The following is a 16,548-nucleotide window of genomic DNA, read 5'->3' as shown; positions in this document are numbered from 1 at the left end:
GTCGCAGTGGTTAGAAGTGCTAACTGTTGTGTCCTGAGCATGCGCTGTGAGGTTTGTAATGTCCTCAATTTGTGTCCATCCTTACATGTGCCAGTACAGCCTTAGTCCTACTTTTCAGTGATGAATCCTGAGAAACAGTATGAAAAATTGTTCCAAATGTCTGTGATGTCACATGCTTGTAACCCCTGCCTTTAGAAGTCTGATGCAGCAGGATTGCAAGTTCAAGTCCAAACATAGACTACTTAGTAACTCTGAGGCTAGTCTGAATTACAAAGAGACACGTTAAAAAACGAGGAGGGGGAGTGATGGAGAGATGGCTCAGTAGGTAAAATGCTGGCTCTGCAGGCATGGGGACCCGAGTTTGGATCCTGGTAGCCTTGTGGGCTGAGTACCGTGGTATGTATTTTGTAACCCTAGCTCTGAGGGATGAGTGTGGGGGTCGTGGTGATGGAGACAGGTGGATTCTGGGGACATCTTGGCCAGCTAGCCTAACAGAAATGGCTAATTTTAGATTTAGTGAGAAACTCTGTCTAGAAAAATAAATGAAGTGTGATACAGGAAGACGCACAGGGTGCCAAGCTCTGGTCTGGTCTGTGGGAGTACATCTGTATACACACATACATACATGTACAAGGGGGGGAGGAGAAAAGAAAAAGGAAAGAAAAAGTCTACAAGCGATACTGTATCGAATGAGATAATAAGGATTCTAAGACCGTTCAGCTTAACACAGACTCTGTGCTCTCAGCTCTGTGGAATGCACCTTCATGAAGTTTACTTTAGAAGAGGAGAGGCTGGAAGTATTTAGGGATGCCCTGTGGAGAACAGGAAATGTACTCTGCGGCCCAGCAGCCTCCATCATCTCTGGTTTTGCAGAACGCTTTCAGGGCCCCTCGGAGGGAGTAAATTTTACTTAGACTCCTAATGACATCTCTACAGAGCTTGTATTTTATATTACTTCCTTCAAACAGCCCCAAGGTGTAGGTTGGAAGCCAGACTCGTTGCAACAGATGGGGAATCTGCAGCCCAGAGCATCAGTGAAACTGTCCTGAGTCCAGACAGCAGCTGAGGCTGGAAGAGGCCTGTGAAGCATGTCTTGGGAGGAAGGAGCCACTGTGTTTCCCTTTAGCTCCCAGCACCGCCCAGGACTTGGTCTCTGCACTTTGGCTTTGTTCTTACCGAACTGAAATCTGCTTTAGCTAGAGCCTGCTGAAGTTAGGTCAGGGCTTCTCCTCTGACAGCCTCCTGGCTTGTACCAGTATGCAGACTGTATCTGATGGAAACCTTATGTGGAACAACAGGGAAGAAAATCAACCTGAAAACCAGGCCCATCTCAATATCTAAACCCGCTGGATCAACATCTCCAAGGCAGATGCACAGGGAGGCCAAACTCCCTTGGCCAAGTTTTTAACTTAAAGTTTGGAAGCGGCTTGCGTTTTCCACAGAGGAGAAAAACCTTTTCATTCCTGCTACAGTGAATGACTCCTTATGGGGTAGTAATTTACTTTTAATCTCTCTCTCTCTCTCTCTCTCTCTCTCTCTCTCTCTCCCTCTCTCTCTCAGGAACCCATGATTTTGCCTGTTTGCCTGAATGAAGTTATGAGTTAAAAAGAAAAGGGCCACTTTCAGTTTTCTTCGTCCCCACCTTTCTTTCTTCCCTCTGGAAAGCCTGTTGTGTTTGTTTCGGACTTCTGGAGCCTCTGGAGCCTTGCCTTTTTCTTCAGAGAGAACTTGGCTCCTTCCTGGTGCCCCCATTCCTCGGCCGAATCTAATCTGACTGTTCTATTTATAATTCTTGAACCAGATGAATCTGGTCTTTGTATTTCTCTCCGAGCAGCAGCGTCCCCTCCCTAGGACTTGAGCCGTTTCACCTCTGCAAGAATCTCTTTAATTTCTCTGCAATTTGCCAGAAAGCCAGCAGCTGAAACCCTATCGGGTCCTGGATCATATCAGACCTACTTTAAACTGGCACCCTCCTCCACCCCCAGTCTCCTGGGAGTTGATTTAGGAGCAGAGTTATGCAGAGAAATTCTCAGCAGCACTTTGGAGACACCAGAAAAGTCTGAGAAGTTCAACAGGGAGGGGCCCACCCTCTGGAGAACAGAAAGGCCCACATCTGCTCCTGTCTCCATCCCTCCCTGGCTTATACATGTTATATGCTGTTTGCCTTTAAAGTTAGATTAATCAAGGCAGTTTGCCAGAAAGCCATCATGACTACACCTCTCTTGTTTTATGGAGAAGAAAACAGAGCCAGGGACGGGGGAGGGAGGGAAGGGAAGGAGTATGGACTAACTTAACATCAGGTAGCGTTGTGGTTTAAATGAGAAATGCCCCGCATGTGTTTGAGCACTTAGTCCCCAGTTGGTGGGGTGGTTTGGGAAGGTGGCAGAGCCTTTAGGTGGTGGCATCAGGATGGAGGGAGGGGGTCAATCTTGGGGTTTTGTAGCCAGCCCCACTTGCCCACTCTCTGCTTTCTGATTGTAGCTGAAAAATGACCACCTGCCTTACGCTCCTGCTTTCACGGAGAAGCCAACAACCAGGCCTTCCCTACCACAAGACAAACAGCATCTTGGACTGTGTAAAGCTCTTAAGGTTCTTCTGGAAAGACGTGTGGTCACAGCAAGGGGGAAAATGACTAATGGCTCTGTCAGCTTCACACTGTACCCTGGGCGTCCTTCCTCAGATAACCATGGAGGGGGTTATTTACTTCCATTGCATATACCCCAAACCACTCTGATCAAATGGCTTGTGACCCTTTCCTGGTTTCTCATTTCATTCTCTACCTTTTGTTCCTTTTATCCTGTTGTCTCTCCTGCACCTAAGTGTAGCACTTCTGTCTTTAAGCAATGGTTACAGACTCACTGGGGTGTGACTTCTATACTGTTTTTGCTGATTTTTTTTTTTTTTGAGAGGGTTTCCTGTAACCCAGGTTTGTCTTGAACTCATCACACAGTCAAGAATGCTCTTGGGCTCTTGATCCTCCTGCCTCTGACTCCCAAGTGCTGCCATTCCAGGTGGGGTATCACCATGCCCATTTTTTCAGTACTGGGGGTTGAACTCAGAGTCCATGAGGAAGAGAAAATTCCTTTCTGGATCTCAAGTATGAAGAAGACGTTTTGCTGAGTTTACAGTGAAAAGGACAGTTACGAATGGGCTTCTTCGAGCCACTCTGCAAGTCAGCCTCCCAGCTGTAATCACCGCCTGTGGTTCTTTTCCTTCAACCAGAACATTCTCCTCTGTTCAAAGCCTAACTGGCTCCATGTGCTCCCCAAATTTGACCTTGCCTATTTAGACAATTCATTATAATTAGGACTCATCAGACCAATCTGATTTCCAACCTTAAACACATCTGTAATAGGACTATGTTCTACTAAACCCTTAAGTTCAACCACATTTCAACCTCCTTTGCCATGAACATCCCTGTGAAATTAAATACAAAGGGATCGAAATGTTTGTTTTTGACCCCACTAACATCCGCCGGGCATCTTTTGTAGCTAAACAGACTAAGATTTTAAGTTTTTAAGGACCAGGAATTAGTGTGTCACATTAGACATATAAAAGCACATTTAGCCTTCCAGGCTGCCATACTCCCATTTGAATATAACCCAGATGCTGTATTAAGTTGGGGCTGACTCTCTGTGGTGTCTGCTGGGATCTGGAGGGGAGCAAATGTGTGCTCCATGGCTTCCTAAGCTGGTGGTGGCCAGTCTTCCTTACCTCCTTACTCAGCCTTTCCATGAAACGTTATTCTTTTTTTTTTCTCCTGGCATTAAATTCTTTGCAGTAAAGGGTGAGAAGATGGCATTTTGGAAACCACAGGATGAGAGGAAATGGAAACTTAGCTGCTTTTCCATCGACTCCCTTGTTTTACAGCCAAGGAATTCCTTCTATTAGGTAGGCTATGGACACCCATTCAGAACACAGATATGTGTTTTGAAGGTTTAGTAAGTACTAGATATCCCATTTCCGCCCCCTCCGTGGACATTCTTCTCTTTTTCTTTCCACAGCGCCTCTGGTGGATATGGTTTGGTTATCCCCATTTAACAGCAGCCACTCAGAACAAATGGTTCAGACAAGATTTAATGCAAGTATTGGACTGGAAAGCCATCTGCAGTTATGAATGTTTCTGTACAATTTTTCTTGTGGGGTATGTGTGAGGATTCTATAGTACATGTGCTTGCTGTATGTTTGTGTGTGTAAGAGTGGAACAGCTGAGTCCTGAACAGCGCACCTCTTCAGTGCTGTTGGAATACGTCTACATGCTTTCCATAACGGCTGCACTTACTTCTGCTCCTCCCATGAGATGTGATGAATACTGTTGCTCCACATCTTGCTGACACTTGGTGTGATCAAAAATTTTAATGTTTCTCCTGGATGCTGCAAAACAGATGCTTCATTGAGGTTTTAATTTTTTATTTTTCACTCTAACGAGTCGACTGTCCTTTAAAAGTTTATTATTGACAGTTCAGGGGTTTTTTGGGAATTACTTGTTCATTACCTTTTGCCGATTCACCCTTCACCCTTTCAAATTTGAATAGTCTATTTCTAGTTGAGTTGCGTGTATAGGGTATATACATATGTATTCATAACTAGATTCTAATCTTCCTATAACTATATACATTCTAAATCTTTTCATGCCACATGTAATGTAACTTTTCATTTCTTAAATGATACCTTTAAAAATAGCTTTACTGATACAGAATTTGCATACTAAAATTTACTCAGATAAATGGTACAGTCAATTTATATAATTGGACAGCCATTGTCAGAATCCCAGATGGGAATATTTTCATCACTCTAACCCACCCAAGTTCAGTCAATTCCCGTCAATTTCTAAGCCCATTAAAGAGCATTTTTTGTTGCTTTATTTTGCTTTATTTTTGTTAGTCTGGTGTTCGTTTGTTTGTTTGTTTTTGTCTTCTCTTGAGATGTCATATGACTCGGGGCATGTAACGTGCTGTCTTTCATTCTGTCTTCTAGCAGCACTGCCTGCCGGTGGTCTCATACTTTGACTATTAAACTCTATGCTACCATATAGTTGGCTGTTCCATGCACTGTTTGTTTATTCAGTAATTGAAGAGCCTTTGGGTTGTTTCCAGATTTTATTATTATGAAGATTTCTGCTGTGATCTCTTTTGTATACGTTTTCAGATTGACACGTTTTTATGATGTACTTTAATAACACTTAGAACAGAATTAATAGTCTGTATGCTAATTCTTATGCTTCCCTATTTTGACACAGAGCTTCACTATGCAGCCCTGGCTGACTTGGAACTCACTATGTAGACTAGCTTCAAATTGTAGCAATACTCCTTTTTGTCTTCCAATGTGTTGAGAATGAAGGTATGTGTCACCATGTGTTTTTAACACCAAGAAAATATTTTATTGAAATGATAGAAATAATGGTACAGAATATTCGTAAGTATGTACCATGCTCTGGCATCTGCAATATTATAAAGCCTTCTCTGCTTTGCCCTTTTCTATATTTTAAGTTCACACTTGAATACAATCAGGCTTACCATTCAGGTTGAGGAAAGAGGCAGGAAAGATATATTTATCAATATATGCTCACAGCATGTGCCATTCTTTATACACAAGGCCTAGACTGCAGAAACCATGGTCAGGCATCATTTTAATAAGCTGTACAGCCATTTCTTCATGCGTTGCAAAGCCTCAGTACACGAGAGCCATCATCAAATAGTGGGAAACAGCCCAGCCCATAACGTGCAGGACAGGTGACCTTAACAGCCAACCAGCATCACTCAGTCAGTGTTAGGCAGCTGTTTTTATTGCTCAGACCCCACACAATTGAAGAGGATAGAGTTCTGCTTGGTAAACAATCCTTCTAAAAATTAAGGCTTTTCATGGAAAAAATATTTATATAAATTTGGTTCAAATAAACATTTTGATATGGGGGGGGATAGCACACACACAAACATTTTCCCACCAGCTTTTATTGGATTGGGTTTTCAAAGAGTAAAGTCAGAGGGTCCAGGCAATTCATTGAAGCTTTAGGCTGTGTGTGATAGCTGCAAACATTTTTTTTTTTGTCAGGAGGCCACAAATTGGGTTACCAATCTTTTAAACTGTGTATAAAATGGTCATTACTGTATATGCAAAAGATGAAAATTGATACCAAATATCCAATACATGAAATCTGATATTTATCCCACTACTAATTCACAAGAAACTTGAATAACAGCAACAAAATAGCACAAAATAAAAAAAAAAATTTCCCCACAGGAAAAGATAAAAATATTATGCTTACTTTTTAAGAAAACTGCCAAGCTATTTTTAATTCTAAAATTTTATTAACATATATATTTGATGAATATACATATTTTTAAGGCAAATGATTTGAAAACTAGTCCACCAAAACAGAGATATAGATGACTAATGAGAACATCAAGAGATAGCCAGTATCATTAAGCCAATAAGAAAATTCAAAACCATAATACAATAATGATTGTTAAAAAAAAAAAAAAAAAGGTAAATAGCACTCAGTTCTGGCAAAGGTGTGGAGAAACAGACCTAAGATGCGTGGTGACTGATCTATCTGTCCAGGGTTCCAGTTTTAATCCAGCCTGCTGCAGGGCCCTTCTGCGTGTCCAGTGTAGGAGCCAGCCAGAGATGTAGACCAAGGTTGTTCAAGGCTTTCAGTCTTTGTAGCTACTTCTTTAAAAGGAAACATTCCTTTTTGGAGAGAATGGGGAGAGGCTGGTAAGACACTGGAAGCAACCAACTTTATTGGACCAGGAAGTTTAAGAATGTCAAAACTCCCAAAGACCCCAAGGCTATGTAAGCTGCAAACAATTACTGGCCGACACTCTCTTCAGCGAGGCTGCCTACAAGTTGTGTAGCGTGCTCCAGGAATGCAGCCTCTCTTCAGGCAGACTTTTCAAGGAATAAACTGCCTTTGAGTCACCCATGCTCTCACGAATAACCCTTCACACACATCCCAGACAAAGGAAACTTATAGTAGGAAGGGTTTATTTTGGACCACAACTGAAGAGTAAAAGTCATCATGGTGGAAAAACCGTAATGGCGGGACCTTGCAGCATCTGGTCCCATTGCATTTTCCATCAAAGAAGCAGGGGTGGATGAGTGACTGGTACCCAGCTGTCTTCTTTTTACGCAGTCCATGGAATGGTGCTGCCCATATTTATGGCGGGTCTTTTAATCTCAAGTAACATAATCTAGATAATCTCATGTCTATGGACATGCCCAGAGGCCTGTCTCTTCAGTGATTCTAGATTCTGCCAAATTGGTAATCAATATTAATCAACACACACCCCATTGGCTCATCAAGCTAGATTTGGGTGGAATGATTTTTGTTTGTTTGGTCTGTTGTCAGTGCTGTATTTGGTGAATACTGTTTGTTCACGTCTCCCCAGGAAAAGCCATACAACACACTCTGTGTTGACTCATCCCTGTGAAGTTGGGAAACTAACAGCCAATCTCCAGTCTCTGTTGAGTTCCCTGGGTCTCCTTATGCACGCCCACTTCCCACTCACTAAGGTACATGCAGGAAGTTTATTCTAGCTCTTCTATGGCCTCCTTACTTACAGTATTTCCCTCCTTGAGTTTACTCCTGACTCATCACAAACCTAGGGGTGCAACCTTGAATTAGCAAACTGCAGTGACTTGTCTCCATTTAATTCTTGGAGGACTCATTACTTTAAGCTGTGTTTTGTTCCTCCCTTCATCCTCTGTCCTCTAGAATGATTTGAACTGGATCTTTCTGGCTTTGGAACTTCTGCTTTTTCAGCTTGCCTAGCAGTGAGTGATAAAAACTGCAATTTCCACCAAACAAGTTGGGCCTGGATGCTCTTAACAGATTTATTTTCTTATTCAACAAATGTAGCTGAGTGCTACTGTGTGTCAGGCCAGAGGACCTCTTAAAGAGGGCAAGTCACACTCTTGCCTTTTATAGCACATACTTTTGCTCCAGACAATTAACATGCACATTAATATATGATATAGCTTTCAGATAGTGACAGAAGCAATAGGATAGAGAAGGAATGGTTCTTTATATTCCAGGGAGACCAGCAGGAGGCTCTAGAACAGGTCAAGTTTACTGGGCATCTCACTCAAATGGTGATTAGCAGAGTGAGGTTCTTTGCATAGCCATTTCAGGATCAAGGTGTTTGGTGAGTATAGAAAATTCCAGTAGACAGAAGGGGGTGCTGGGTCATTATGGAGTCACAGGAAAGCTGAAGAGATCTGGGGAACCTGCAGAAAATCCTTGGATAGGGCTGGAGGCCAAGACTAATTAGACTCTCTCATTGTGACTGTATTAATCTGTGGGCTGCCGTGTGTGTCTGTGTGTGTGTGTGTGTGTGTGTGTGTGTGTGTGTGTGTGTTTGAGCTGAGGGCGGTACAATAGTGGCCCAGCTATGAAGGAACAATACTTCAATACTGAAAAGGAGATCTGCCAAGTATCTTTCTATCGCCTCTCTGAGTCGGATATGAGTTGAGATATATGAGAGAAGAGATGAGATGTGAGACCGGATAAAATGATCTCATCTAGTCTTGGGGTCAAGATTTTCATTGTCAGTTCATATCCCTGTTTATCTCCAAGGAGCTCAAAGAGATGAAGTGGCCTTTTTCAAGTGACCTAGCTACCAGGAAGCAGCCTTGGTGCCTTCTATTTCTAATGTGACCTGAACCTGGATATATTTTGTTTCACTGATGCCTGTGCATGTGAAAGTGTCAAGGGCACACATGGCTTTAAGCTCTTCTACGAAATTCGGCTCGCATAGTATAGAATAGTGGTCTTTTCTTTTCTATGCACAGTTTAGGGACAAAAAAAAAATCTCATCAGGCAATGTTTGCATCTTTGCTCAGCTAAGTGGTTAAATATATTACTGCAGAATAGAGCTTTAGAACTCAGGACAGTTTTTAAATCACATGCTGAAAATATAATATTTTTAAAAAGTAAAACAAATTTCATTAGGTATTGGATGTCCAAAAGTCAAATAGCTGACTGCAGCATGCCAAACATCTGCATGTTTTCATCCTTCTAATCCTTAACCTTTTTTTTTTTTTTAATTCAGGTATGAGGGGGCAGTGCTAATATGGAATGGGCCTTGTAGTCAATTGCTTATAGTTTTTCTCTTGACTGGCTTTCATTCATTCTTGACTCATCTAGTCCATCATTTGTGTAGGGCAGGCTTCAGGCAGACAATAATGTCTTATGTTTCAGGCTCCTTTGTAGTTTTTTTTTTTTTTTTAGAATTTTTTTTAATTTTTATTAATTACACTTTATTCATTTTGTATCCCCCCCATAAGCCCCTCCCTCCTCCCCTCCCGATCCCACCCTCCCTTCCCTTTCTGCATGCATGCCACTCCCCAAGTCCACTGATAGGGGAGGTTCTCCTCTCCTTTCTGATCTTAGTCTATCAGTTCTCATCAAAAGTGGCTGCAGAGAGGACCCTAACTATAATGTTCAATCCCCATCCTGAAAGGCAAAGAGGATGGACATCAGAAGAAAAAGAAAATAGGAAACAACCTCGGAACCTGCTACAGAGGGCCTCTGAAAGCCAGAAGAAAACAGGAAACAACCTTGGAACCTGCCACAGAGGGCCTCTGAAAGCCTCTGCAGTATAGACTGTCAAAGCAGATGCTGAGCCTGATGGACAACTGATGGGCAGAGTGAATGGAATTTTATGTAAGAAGTGGGAAATAGTAAGAGCTGGAAGGGACGGGAACTCCACAAGGAGAGCAACAGAACAAGATAATTTGAACACAGGGAACTTCCCAGAGACTCATACTCCAACCAAGGACTATTTGTGGAGATAACCTAGAACCCCTGCACAGATGTAGCCCATAGCAGTTCAGTGTCCAAGTGGGTTACATAGTAATGGAAAGAGGGACTGCCTCTGACATAATCTGATTGGCCTGCTCTTTGATCACCTCCCCCTGAGGGGAGAGCAGCCTTACCAGGCCACAGTAGAGCTCCTTTGTAGTTTTAAAAGTGTCCTGGTGTGATGGCTTTGCTATGTCTTATAGACACTGAGACACATTGATCTGAGTTTCCCCTTTCATAGATAAAGGAATTGAAGCCCTGAGAAACTACCCAGAGGTAGCTCTTGAATTTGAATATTTTGGTACAAGATGGCACCATCTATCCATGACCTCTCTTTTCCCAGAGACTAGGTTGGGCTTCTTGAGGTGGGAGGTCAGGAAAGTGTGAGAATAAAGGGTAAAGACACAAGGAAGAAAGCAGACGGCTGAGTTTAACTATTGGGGCAAGTCAATTAACTTCCCTAGACCCTGATTTTCTTGTTGAAGTGTCAGAGCATAAGTTGGTTGCTTTCCGGAACTTTCTTCTGATTTAGGAAATCTTCAAAGACAAACAAAAGTCTAAATAAAAGCAAGGAGACAGTGGGGGCTGCAGTGGATCATCACGTTCTCCCAAGCCTGTGACCATCATCACAAGGACAATATGGCTCTCTCTTCCTTGGCATCCTTGCCAGTAGCTGGAACACCTTCATTTCGAACACTTCAATGCTCAGGTAGCTGTTTGAACTGCTTGCTACCGACATCACTGTTTCACACATAATGACGAACAGACTGAAGAGATCAAATTAAATCCATTTCCACTTTCGGGGTGGGAAATCTGTTTGGAACAATCAGGAAGGTTTAAAGCATCAAGCATGGCTTTTCAATTGCCATCAAATGGTAAATTGCCTAATGTCAATTGGCATTAAGTGGACCGATTTGTACCCAATTAATACACTGGGGTTGAAAAGGAAGAAAACAATTTCATTTAGCTAGATTGTTCTTCGCTGGCTTTTTCCCGTGTGCAGCTCCCAGCAGTCAGCAGACATTTTCTTGTGTCTATTCTTTGCCTGCACAGTGAGATGCATCCTCACCTTGTTGGGAAAGACAGGCTCATTGCTACTTATTTTAGCCTTTTCCATGCCTTAGAGACCCACGTAGGGAATGGCTGCTGCACATGACTAATGTTAAAGAGTTAATGCAACTTTAAGATAAATCTCATTTATAACCAGAGCTCAACTTTTACTCCAGACAAAGCTGCCATGTTAGCCAAATTGGTGTGCTTAACACACACACACACACACACACACACACACACGCACACACGCACGCACAGGCATACTACATAGAGGCAGTAGTACAGGGTGACAAGTCAGAAAGGTAGATATCTCAAAGACTCTGCATGATAATGACAAATGTCCACAGAGGAAATGCAGTTTCCCAGGCCCAGCAAGCTGAAAAGTAGCACAGAGAAACTATGCTAAACCATGCTGGTAGAGATTGTCCAAATGGAAGGATTCCACCTGACTACACTGGGTCGTGGGCGCTGCAGGCGGAAAGACAGCAGCCTCGTTTTCTCCTAGACTTTATGCTCCCTTTGGTTGGTAATTTACATTTATATCTGGAGCCTGAGGTTCTAAATGACTTTGCTGGTATATATGGATGGTGCACCACTGTGTATGAGCAGCAGGCTCTGCATGCATAAACAAAACCTGGCCATCTCTATCTAAGTGGCAGCATGTGGCTCACTTTAACTCGGTCACTTGAAGCCACACTATACTCGAATGAATTTCCCTGAGGCTTTTCAGGGTGGTGTCTTTGATCTGACTCTATTTTGATGCAAGATGGCTCTTCATCGTCCTTCCTCCGGTGACTTATGCACAACCAGACTCAGATAGAATGTGACTCAGAAAAGCACAGGTGATGACTCTTTTTCGATCTAAATCTAAAACATACTCCCCACCTCTCCCCAAGCGGAAAAGAAGAATGAATGCACACAGTAGGAGTCTCTTTGTAAATTGTCCAGTACTGTCAGGGTGCTGGAATCTCTTATGTTGGTGGAGAATCAGCTTCACTCAGTTGGAAGATTTCCCATCTAGGAGCAGAAGGCTGGGATGACAGTAGGTGATACAAGTTAGGGGTTAGTGTCAGTTTCAAATCTAAATTCTTCAATACCCTTGTTTTGTTTGTTCAAGCCTGTGGTGAAGGAGGAAGACACATCTGTCTGGACGTCTATCATCAGTGACTGACTGCCAGGATCCACTCAACTTTTCTGATTATCTAGCCTGCCTCTCCCTCAGCAGAAAACAGGGCCCTTGCAAGCATAGGTAGTGCTTCAACTCTAATATGCAAATAGAGGGGAATGTTAAATAGGATTGTGGTGAGGAGTGAACAAAACAAGAGCCTTGGTATTTCCAAGAGGCTGTGTAGATAGAAAAAGTCATCACCTGGGCTTTTCTGAATCACATTCTATCTGAGTCTGGTTGTGCATAAGTCACCGGAGGAAGGACGATGAAGAGCCCTCTTGCATCAAAACAGAGTCAGATCAAAGACACCACCCTGAAAAGCCTCAGGGAAATTCATTCGAGTATAGTGTGGCTTCAATTGACCGAGTTAAAATGAGCCACATGCTGTCACTTAGATACTCATGCAGAAGCTTGCTGGAGCTTGGTTCTCTTTGGATCAGAGTTCCTAGAATGGCCTTGAATGGGCTGCTACCTGAGGTCTAGCTACTGAGTCTAAGATGCTTTCTCTATGAACACAGACAGCTTCTACTTCTCAGCCTCCCTTGAATCTTCCTTGCATTGTCCCACAGCTCCCACATCATGGTCCTATTGGCATTTTAGCTGGGAAAATTCCTTGTCAATGGATAGTTGTTTCTGTATTCTAAAAGGTTTAGCATCATACCTGACCTCAGTAGATACTGACAGCATCTCTCCTTTGTAAAGGTGGTAAACAAACAAGCAGTGAGCACCATTTTGACATTTTTGCTAAATATTACTATGGGGTGGTGGTGGTGTAGATGATGCCTGGTTGGAAACATTTCCTTGGAATGTGAGCTGCGGGAGAACAGATTCTGTTTTATTTACAGATGTAACATTGTGCCAATTTACCTTCATATCCAGCTCTCAGGGGCACACAATAAAAAGAGCATCTGGGTGAAGTTGAAGTAAACAGCAAAGTTTCACTTCCGTCTGAGAGCTGGCCCCTGCCCACCATCATGTCCCTGCTAAAGAGACCCAATGGCAAAGCAGACAGAGGGCGTCCTAGCTGGAAGCAGTGTCAGCCTCAAGGGGGAAATAAGTGTTGGCAAAGAATATGTTACGAGAGTGTCGTCTGGTGCCAGGGCTGATTTTAAGAGCCAATCGCAGCTCTTCCAGATTGCCATAGAGCCCAAAGATTATTAGATGGAGATAGCAGACCTCAAAGAGTATGAGATTGAGGGGGAGAAGCATGCATTTGTGTCTCTCTGTGTCTTCCTGGGTCCTTTTCCTTTATCTCCACCCTTAGCTGAAGACTTGTTCATGTCATAATTCTCTCTTGACATTAAGCAGTTTGCCATTTTCTGTTTTCTTTTCTTTTCTTTTCTTTTTTTTTTTTTTTTTTTGTCCTGGGTTTTCAAGACAGGGCTCCTCTGTGTAGCCTTGGCTGTCCTAGACTCACTTTGCAGGCTAGGCTATTTTTATATCCCAGGCTTCCTATAGATTTTCTTTGTTCATATAAGTGTGCATGTGTTTTTATACATGTTATTGTGCATGTGTGTATACATGCACATATATACCTGTGTGTAGGTGTGGATGCCAGAGGACAATTGTAGATGTTCTGTGGGATGGTATTCACTTTATCCTTTGAGTCAGGGTCTCTCACTGAGACCTCGGGTTTGCTAATTAGGCTGGGTGAGGTGGTCAGAAATCCCCCAGGATCCTCCCATCTCCACCTTCCCAATGACAGGACTGCAATCATGCATCAGCATGCCCTTCTTTGTATGTGGGTGCTAGTATCCAGTATAATTTTTGTACAGCAAGCACTTTATCCATCAAGTTGTCCACCTGCCTGGAGTTGTCATTGTGTTGGTCCATTTTGCCTGCAGGCCCAGGCAAGAAGACAGGACAGTGTTGGTGGTATTTGGCCATACTGACAGGTGATGAGACACTGACCTGGGGCTGCTGGGTAGGTGACAGCAGTTTCCACAGGTTCTAGACATCAGTTCCATATGGACAGTGGTCCATCCTGTAAGTAATGCTATGCTCTCAGAAGGCAGGAGTGAGTTTTTTCTGTATGATTCTTCAACTAAAGCAAAATATCACCTTTTCAAGCTCTTGCAGCTGTCGCTGCACTCCTTCACAGTGAAACACCTTGAGAGGGTCATTAATATTAGTTGTACCAATTCCCTCTGTCTCATTTTCCTTGAATTCACCATAGTCTGAATCTTATCCCCTTCAGCTGGCAGAAAATTGCTCTTGTCAAGGTTACTGTGACCCGCCAGTTGTTAAAGGCATGGTCAATTTGCATGCCCACCTCGATCTGTCACCATTTAGCTCAGGTGATCATCTATCTTCTTTAAAATGCTTTCTGCCTTTGACTCTCAGGACATTATAGGTCCAAGGTTCACCCTCTTCCATCCCAAAGCCATTCCTTCTCTGTGACTGTCACTAGCCCTGTGCCTCATCTTCTCTCCAAGGCTCTGTCCTCCCAAACTTGTTTTATCTCTCCTTATTGTATTTTTCCCTTCTCTTCTCACCTAAGAAAATAGTCTCTTGGCTTTAAATATTTCTTTTTGGCAACTATGTATCCATTATCTAGTCAGAATATCTTTCCTGAGCTTTAGTCTTCTAGGTCTGATTGCCTTTTCAACAACTGTATTTGCGGGACTAAAAGGATCCCAGACTTAATGTTTCCATTATGAAGCTCCAGATCTCCTTGCCCCAAACTTATTCCAAAATTCTATTCCACCTCAGCAAATAGCCTCTTTTATCTCTGTTGCTAAAGCTGAACACCTTAGAGTCTTTTCTCTCGGACTCTTTATCCAGTCTTCCAGCAAAGCTGGTGGATTTCTCATGGTCCATTCACTTCTTTTCTGCTTCACCGTTTCCCACCTGGCTTCCTAACACCGGTATTCTGGATCACCCAGGAGACTCTTATGTGGTTTCTGTGCTGCATTTCTGCCCACTATATCATCCGCCTCCTAGTCTGTTTCCAGCATGGCAGACATTGTAATGCTCTCCACACATAGTCCAGATCCTAACACAGTTCAGCTTCCCATCTTCCAAAGGGATCCACCTGACAGTAACTGAAGTCTCTGGTTCCTACATCCAGAGCACTTCTGCTGCACTATTATCTCACTGGTTCCCCCAGCCCTGGTCACTCCTTTCCTGCTGTATCATCTTGCTCGCTATTCTCTCCCTCAAACAAGACATTGTTTGGTTGGAAGGGCTTCTTTTCTGGATCTCTTATTTAATTCTTTAAGGACCATCCGCCTGGAACTCACCTCCTCCAGACATGAATTCCCTGCCCATCTGTCTGGAGGACTGATCCCTTCACTATGTTTTTAATCACTACCTCGATTTCTTTGTAATGGTAACACTCTGTTTCCCAGCTTTATCTTTTTACTGTTTTCTCCTCTACAGCATAATCCCCATGAGTTTAGGAAACTAAACATTCTCCCTCTGCACCCCTAAATCTTCAACATCTTCTTGCATAGTTGGTGCTCAGCAACCCAGCTGTAACAATTTAACAAAGTGAGCTCTGTCCACAAATAACTGAAACCTGACAGGATGGTTATAACAGTGGCCCTTCTCCCTTGATGCAAACTCTCTGGACATTAAAATGGGGCTGTGTATACTGCTGTTTTTCTTTACAGTGTAAAATCTGATTTCTTTTCAGTTAAAAATGGTGGGTCTAGGGCTGGAGAAGATGGCTCAGTGGCCTAGTGCCGTCTACACATGCATGAGGACCTGTGTTTGGGGTTCTAAAATCCACCTGTGTTTGGGGTTCTGAAAGCCAGGCATTGCTATAGGTGTCTGGGATCCCAGAGCTGGGGGATGGAGAAAGATGCCTGGGGTTTGCTGGCCAGCCAGCATGGCTGAAATGGCAAGCTTCAGGTGCAATGAAAAGACCCTATCTCAAAAACAAACACACACACAAACAAACAAACAAACAAATAAAAACATGAGAGCAGTGGAGGAAGATATCTTTGGCCTCCATACAGACACATGTACACACACACACACACACACACACACACACAGAGCGAGAATGAGAGAGAGAGAGAGAGAGATTTAGGATTTAGGTCTGGTTAACATTTTCAGGTACAGCACTCTGCTAGTGTGTTAGTGTGCCAAGGTGTCTTTTGATTATATTCATTTTGATTCAGTAAATATTGATTACTCACCACCATGTGCCAAGTTCTGAGCTGGGAGAGAATGGCTGAGATTGGATCCTGCTGCTAGATTTTTTTTTTTTTTTTACAGACCTTTATGGAGGAAGATAGACCATAATCTGGGCTTTCAAGACATAAATATATTAGTAAGTAGGAAAATGTTTCTATTCCTATCAAGAAAGTTAGGTTAAGTGAGAATATTATCATTCTCGAGGATGACATGTCAACTTTCTTTCAGATGAATGTGCTGGGACCAGGGCTGTTCGTGTGGTCTATAGAGCACAGTGGTAATGCCCGAGGAAGCTGGAGGTGAAGGACACTGGGGATGCTGAATTTGGAATACTGGGTCTTTGTCTCGGAGGAATATTGGATTGTGAAAAAGATGTCAG

This window comes from Psammomys obesus, unplaced genomic scaffold (assembly GCF_907164565.1).
Source record: "Psammomys obesus unplaced genomic scaffold, mPsaObe1.curated_primary_1811, whole genome shotgun sequence".
NCBI lineage: Eukaryota > Metazoa > Chordata > Mammalia > Rodentia > Muridae > Psammomys > Psammomys obesus.
This window is presented reverse-complemented; position numbering follows the sequence as displayed.